Genomic DNA, 6,773 nt, shown 5'->3' on the forward strand with positions numbered 1-6,773 from the left:
TGTCTATCTGTTAGACGTAGTGTAGGATAGTTCAAGATTTTTATCTGTTTGCATTCCATGTCTTCACTTAAAACTTCCCAACATGATTCCCACATCTTTGTTGGATCTGTAACCTTGCAGTCACATAAGATGGTTGTGAAAAGTTGTCGTAGCTGGTTTCCAGTTGCCTGATTTGATGCCTTTTTGATACATTTAGTGCAGTCTTTGTCGTCATCAAGAAATCCTAATGCTTCACACGCCGCCTTGTATGATTTATAGACATCTCCATTTACCTTTCTTATGTCTTCAAAAGATGTGCATCCTTTGACGACGTTAAGTAGCATTCTCATGTAGTATTTCTGACCACTTGCTGGATGGGCATAGTAAATCCACTTGCTGGATGCCCTTTGTTCCTGTTCCCCTTTTCCCCCCCTTTTCCATACCCATTTTGCCTGGAACTCTGCATCTGTTAATTATCTGGCTTCTTCATAGTGCTTGTTTGTTTCCATACACTTCTTAAATTTAGTTATTCCTGCCCTTTCCTTTCTTACTATCTTTGTTAAGTCAGTGGAGTCCGAGAAGATGACATGTTCTTTATTGTGTAGATAACCGCAACTAAAATAGTAGGTGTAAGTTAAATTGCGAGGAATAGTAAATAACAGTTTATTATAATTTAGCAGGCTATTACATGCTTGTGTTCTTCCTAAGTATTCTCTTTCCTTTATGTCTCGCATGAACTCCTTGAGCTTTATGTGGAACACTCGATCAACAATGTCAGGTCGCTCTGATGCTGTTTGCCCTACCTCTTTGAGCTTTATTTTGAGTTTTGACTGCTCTGACAATCTTATTAGGCCTTTATACATTATCTTTTTGTTGGATTCATTTTTTTTGCAGGTTTTGCGCACTGGTAGATCATGCCCATATGTATTCTGAGTTGCTGGCCGGCGGCGGATTATAAACTAGCGTGACCGACGATGGCAGATTAATAATCTAGCGTGAAGTATTCGGTCGTGGCTACGCAAATCGGGTGCATGTGATGTGCGTCTCTGGCTGGCCGTGGATTAATGAACTAGCCTGTGTCAGGGTTTAATCTGTTGGGGGGAGGTCGCCGGCGAGCTGGGCTGTCCAACAAAAATGTGGTTCGCCGGCTAGCTGCTCACCTTGCAAAGGCTGACGTCGCAGCTGTATTTGGTTCAAGTGCGATTTAGTTGAGTGCACGCATGTACAATTGTATTACCACGTGAGTTCTTCACCTCAGGCGTTTGAGCATCTCTAGCCGACCCCGCACCCGCCGACCCGCATTTCACGTTTGCAGTTCGCGAAAAAAACTGTTTTGCAGTCTGCAGCGAAAAGCTGCAGAGGCAAACCGCAGGGTGTGCGTAGCGGGGTCTTCCTCTGCCCCCCCCCCCCCCCCCCCCCCCCCCCGCGGAGTCCGCAAAATTTAAATTTGCACCTCAATTTGCATTTTTCAACCACATTGAATACATAGGACATCACGAAATCTTTGCTAAAAAAGCAAGACCAAAGAAAACAAGAACCACAAGTATGCATTTTAGAAGATTTCCAACTTCCATAACTGCTCCCACTAGTTGAAGCAATATCTTCTCCGTGCACTCATTGTTGATCTGCGGATTCTTGATCTTGCATTCTTCATTATTCTTCTTTGGTTCTAAAAAAGTAGACGTTGCCTCCCCTCTAGTTGCACATGCATGCGCTTCATTGCCTTCGATTGTACTAAGGAGTGCACGAACGTCTATCAATTTTCTTTCTATCAGTAAATCAATATATTCGCCTTCCCAAAACCAAAATGAGCATCCATCTTCCTACACACATGATGATGTTCGAAATGAGCAAACATAATGAGCTATCGAAACGAGCCGAATGAAAAACAGCACGTACCCTGTCGTTTTCGCATTTGAAGAACACCCATCCGGGGTGTTTCAGCGTGCCCGAAGTCAGCCGCAACACTGTCCGTGGGCAGTCGTCACACTGTATGAGCAGCATCGGCGAGCCATAGAGCCTCCGCGCAAGGGCCGAGCCCGGCGAACGGACGGCTGAATCCATGCCGGCAAACCGTCGGCGGCGGCAAGCGGACGAACCCGCACCTGCATGCGCCGATGATCCTTTGCCGGGGCTGCGCGAGGTGCTCCCCGACCATTGCATAGCTTGGCGCAGCCGCCGGCAGCCGGGAAAGCCAAATCCAGCCGCCCGCGATGAAGCGCCGTAGATCCGCAAGGTCCCGACCCGCCGACGCAGGAGGAGGGGGAGGGGAGGGGAGCGGAGGGCAACCTCGTGCGTGTGGCGGCCTTTCGGCGTGCTCCCGCCGGCCAGTTTCGCCGGAATCTTGGACGGCGGGCGGGGCGGCGGGGCGAGGGGAGGTGGTTTCCCCCCACCAACCGCTCCCGCTATATGCAGGGCACTGACGGGCCGGGGGGCGGGGGGACCCGCAAATACGCGGGTTGGGGCCGAGTTTTTGCCGCGTCCCTCAAATTTTTTTGCGGGCTGAACGCGTTTGCAGTGTCTGTTCGGGCGGGATTTTCGCCGCGGACCCGCATTTTAATGGTTATTTTGCAGGTCAGAGCCTTTTGCGGGGTCTGCTAGAGTTGCTTTTAGTTGTGCCATTGATCAAAGGCTCATGATATTCTAGAGACAGCCGTCGAGTCCCTGTGTTTCATGTTCACGCGTACACAAACATTTCTGTGTTTGTTTCTCGAGCTCAAATGTAGCTATGAGAACTTTGACAATATAATTATTGGAAAATACCGTGGAAATTATAACCATTTAAAAGTAGGCACTGGAATAACCGTTGGATACTCCCTCCATCTTAAAATTCTTGTCTTACATTTGTCTAGATACGGATGTATCTAACACTAAAATGTAACTAGATGCATCTGTATTTAGACAAATCTAAGACAAGAATTTTGAGACGGAGGGAGTATTAGTTATTGTCAAAGTATAATCTATAGTCAATAATAAAGACATAAAAAGATTTAAAGAGGCAGATCCAGTTAATCTCGACCATCAATTCATGTCAATCTGACGGTCAAAATTGCTTCGGTGACGAGAGCTCAACATGTTTAACTTGCAAAAAATATTATACCAAATATTACTATCAGTGATAATCCTATAATTACCCTGCAATTAATATCTTACCTAATACCAATGTGCAATTAATCTTACCTAATATCAACATGCAATTAATATTTTACCAAATATCTCTAAAAATATATTCTACTACCAAATATGAACGTGCATTGAATCGTACACATTTATATTAGTCGTAAAAAATCCGTTGAAGTATAGTCGTTGGACAATTATTATTGGAATAAAGCCGTTGGACAACTAATAGTCCCGCGGCAGTTGGTATAATATAGCCGTTGGACAACTAGTAGTCCCGTAGCCGTTGGTATAATATAGCTGTTGGACAATTAATATATTCCAACGGCTATATTTTTAGAAATAAGGCTATAAATACAACAGCTATGTATTCATTTTCAAACAATGAGAGAGAGAGACCAAGTCTTAAGTCTACATTTTTCAGCGTGATCTCCGCTATAGTTCGATCTTGGACTTCTCCACCCTCATATTTTAGTGTGATCTTGGCCAGTAATCCTCTCTTCCTCTCTTGATCCATCATGACGTATATGAACTCTCTTCATGTCTTCACATTCCACTTTTTTTGTGCTGCAGGTGGCCAAGCTAAGACCATGTCTCCGTCTTGTGGAAGATGCACACAGCGCGATGAATACAACTACAAAAATTTGGAGGACGAAAATAAACATTTCTTGGTGCTTATGTTGGGTGATTTTCGCCAACAGATGGTAACTAATATCTATTCTTAGATTTAGTCCCACTACGGAATGCATGTTTTGTTTCTTATGCGTTTAGGCACTAGCTACTTTCCTAAGCATTCAACATGTTTCCTTGAAGCGTGTTTGGACCTTGTTCAGGAACTATATCGTTTCAGCAGATATATTTTTAAATTTCTTTGTGCAGATAATCTCAAAAGAGTGGGTGCGATGCCTGAAAGGCGAGATTCCGGATGAGATCAAGCTAGAAACTCGAAACAGGGCTAGTTACACAATTAAGGTTGCCAAGTACCAAGAAAAGCATGTTCTTAAAGTGGGTTGGCCCCAATTCGTCGAGAACTTCCATCTACAGTTGGGTGATTCCTTACTATTCAGATACAATGGAGACTCTCTGTTTAGTATTGTAATTTTCGATAAGCTTGGCCGTGAGAAAGCATCATCTGTTCTTGTCGATCCTTTTCCACCACAAGTCCAAGGAAGACGGGTAAAGTATCTAGCTAGTCTTTAATTATTATGTATGATACCATTTCATAGGGTAAGAACAAATCTCACTTAAAATGGCTTTTGCACTGCAGGTCTGCAAGAAAAATGAACGCGCTTTGTGAAACATGTGAAATCTGGGATGAACATCACTATATGAACTTGGACGATGAAAAGAAATATTTTTTGATGCGCATGACGGGTGATTTCCAAGATAAGATGGTAATTCATATTCAAAACAGTACCACTCCCTTAGGTCATGTGATTTTGTTGTTTCTCATGAGACCCGCTGTGTTTTTCTTCGTTCTTCTAGTTTAAATTATGTGTACCGTGTGTAGTTATTGCATCATTGTGAACACTTCTCCAGTTAATTTGATGACTAGATTTATGCCAGCATGATAGAACATTCTAGTATGTTAGTTCGCCCAAAAAGTCCTTGTGGTATGGTTGCCGTTTCATTTTGTATCTTGTTTACGAACTGTTCTTTCAAATAATATAATATCTTGAAACGTATTTCGGCAGATCATCCAAAAGGAATTTGTTCAGCGTTTCAAGGGAGAGATCCCAGGAGAGATTGAACTTGAAACAAAGAATAAATGTCGATACATAATTCAAGTTATCAAGAACCAAGAAGAGCAGCTTGTGCTTGCAGCGGGATGGGGGAGTTTCGTACAGAAGTTTCGTCTAGAGATGGGTGACAGAATAATATTATTCGGATACAATGGGAACTCCTGGTTCAGTGTCATAATCTTGGATCAACTTGGGCGTGAGAAGGCTTCATCCGTTGTCGATCCGCTCCCGCCTCGCTCATGCTAATGCCACCGCCTGCTCACTTTGATGTTCAGCCTCAGCAGCAGGCCATGCTAATGCAGGCTCCCCTGAATCATTCCTTCTCCTCCAAGTCATCAGCTGGTATAAAAATAACACATAACATATTATCCCCCTTTTAACAAACATCTATCTTTTATACCTGTATTTATTTGTTTCCGGTTACACACACAGGAGAAGGAGATGGCTCTTTCTCGTCACATGATCATGTCCGGAATGCACTTGGTTTCAGGCGTGTTGTTAGAAGAAATCGAACCTCATCTCAGAAGCAGCAGCAGAAGAAGGATGGTTATATTACCACGGATAAGACCAAGCTAACCCCTGCTCAGGAGCAGCAGGTGAAAGACATGGTCCAGACTATCCGTTCACGCAGAAGTGGCATAACCATCTTTGTTGCTCTGATTGGCAAGGCCAATGTTCATCCCGGATTCTCCCTCGTGAGTAGCTCCCTCCATATTTATTTGTTGCTTCGACCATGCACATTCAAGTCTGTTAACTTGCTTCTCTTTATGGACAAACACACTACACTATTTTTTATGCTGTAATAGTTTTTATAACTGATCATACCTCAGTTTACAAATACATGCAATATTATTTTACTTCTAACCTACTACCTCTTTGGTTTTAATCTGTAACAGACTGTCCCAATCATGTACGGGCAGGAACATTTTGGAGATGGGAAAGTCATCTGTTTCCAGCTAGGTGAGAAGAAATGGAATGCGAGCTTCAACGGTTCGCGCAAGTATTATCGGATCGAAAGCGGATGGAGGAGGTTTGTCCAGGACAACTGTTTGAAGAAGGGTGATATCTGCCTCTTTGAGCCATTGAGCAACCAGAGGAGTACCATGGAAGTCCATATCATCCATGTGAATGATGAAAATTGACTTATTGTTATGCCATATTGCTGCTTTGCCGATCTCCCTAACGGCGGTTGTTCTTTTGGTGATGTGGGGTTTAAGATTTATGTAGGCTAGTAGAGTCATGGTTCTATATTTTTCTTGCTGTTATATGCAAATTTGAAGTTGACATCTGATATGTGGACATGTGATATTTTGAAAATCATGGTTATGTGCAGGGTAAATGATCCGAGTGGCCTATGTTTCGCCGGAATGTTGATTCATTTCCGTTCCGGTGAATTTCAGGCGCTCGATATGTCCACTTTTTAGCAATGGTCATGCCGAAATTTCCCGTGAATTTTGGCATGACTTGTGCTAGAAAGTAGGCATATCGAGTGCCGGGATTTTTCTGCGACGGGAATGAAACGACATTCCGGCAAACCATAGACCTTTTTTTTGTCATTTCTCATTTTATTATAGTTTTAGAATTAAACGAGGAGACTTAATCTTAGGAAACATGTCGAACAACGAAGAAACCGGGCCTTCTAACCACGATGCAGATGAGATGGATTATGAGGGTGAACAACAATACCTCGACTTTTTGTCGGCTAAGCACAGTCAAGGTTTGCGGGGAGGCCTCGATGATGGTACTGACGCCGACATCGGCACCGATGGCGGCGCCAAGACCGGCGGGGAAGGTATCAGCACCGAAGCCGCTACCGAAAACAAGAAGTAGAAGAAGCAGAGGATATGAAAACCTAACAAACTCGGCATCGGACGACTGGTGATCACAAAGATGGCCCCTGGCATGTTTGAGCCATTAGAGCCGGAAGAACCTCGC

General features: G+C 43.7%; 1 long non-coding RNA gene across 1 annotated transcript; it reads left to right on the top strand.

The window, feature by feature from the left end:
* Window positions 1–3,504: 3,504 nt before the first annotated feature.
* LOC109750582 (uncharacterized) lies at window positions 3,505–6,108 on the top strand. The gene is made up of 3 exons (XR_006664864.2): window positions 3,505–4,272; window positions 4,364–5,533; window positions 5,735–6,108. It is a non-coding gene; the product is annotated as an uncharacterized lncRNA (long non-coding RNA).
* Window positions 6,109–6,773: the final 665 nt, after the last annotated feature.

Source organism: Aegilops tauschii, chromosome 6 (assembly GCF_002575655.3).
Source record: "Aegilops tauschii subsp. strangulata cultivar AL8/78 chromosome 6, Aet v6.0, whole genome shotgun sequence".
NCBI lineage: Eukaryota > Viridiplantae > Streptophyta > Magnoliopsida > Poales > Poaceae > Aegilops > Aegilops tauschii.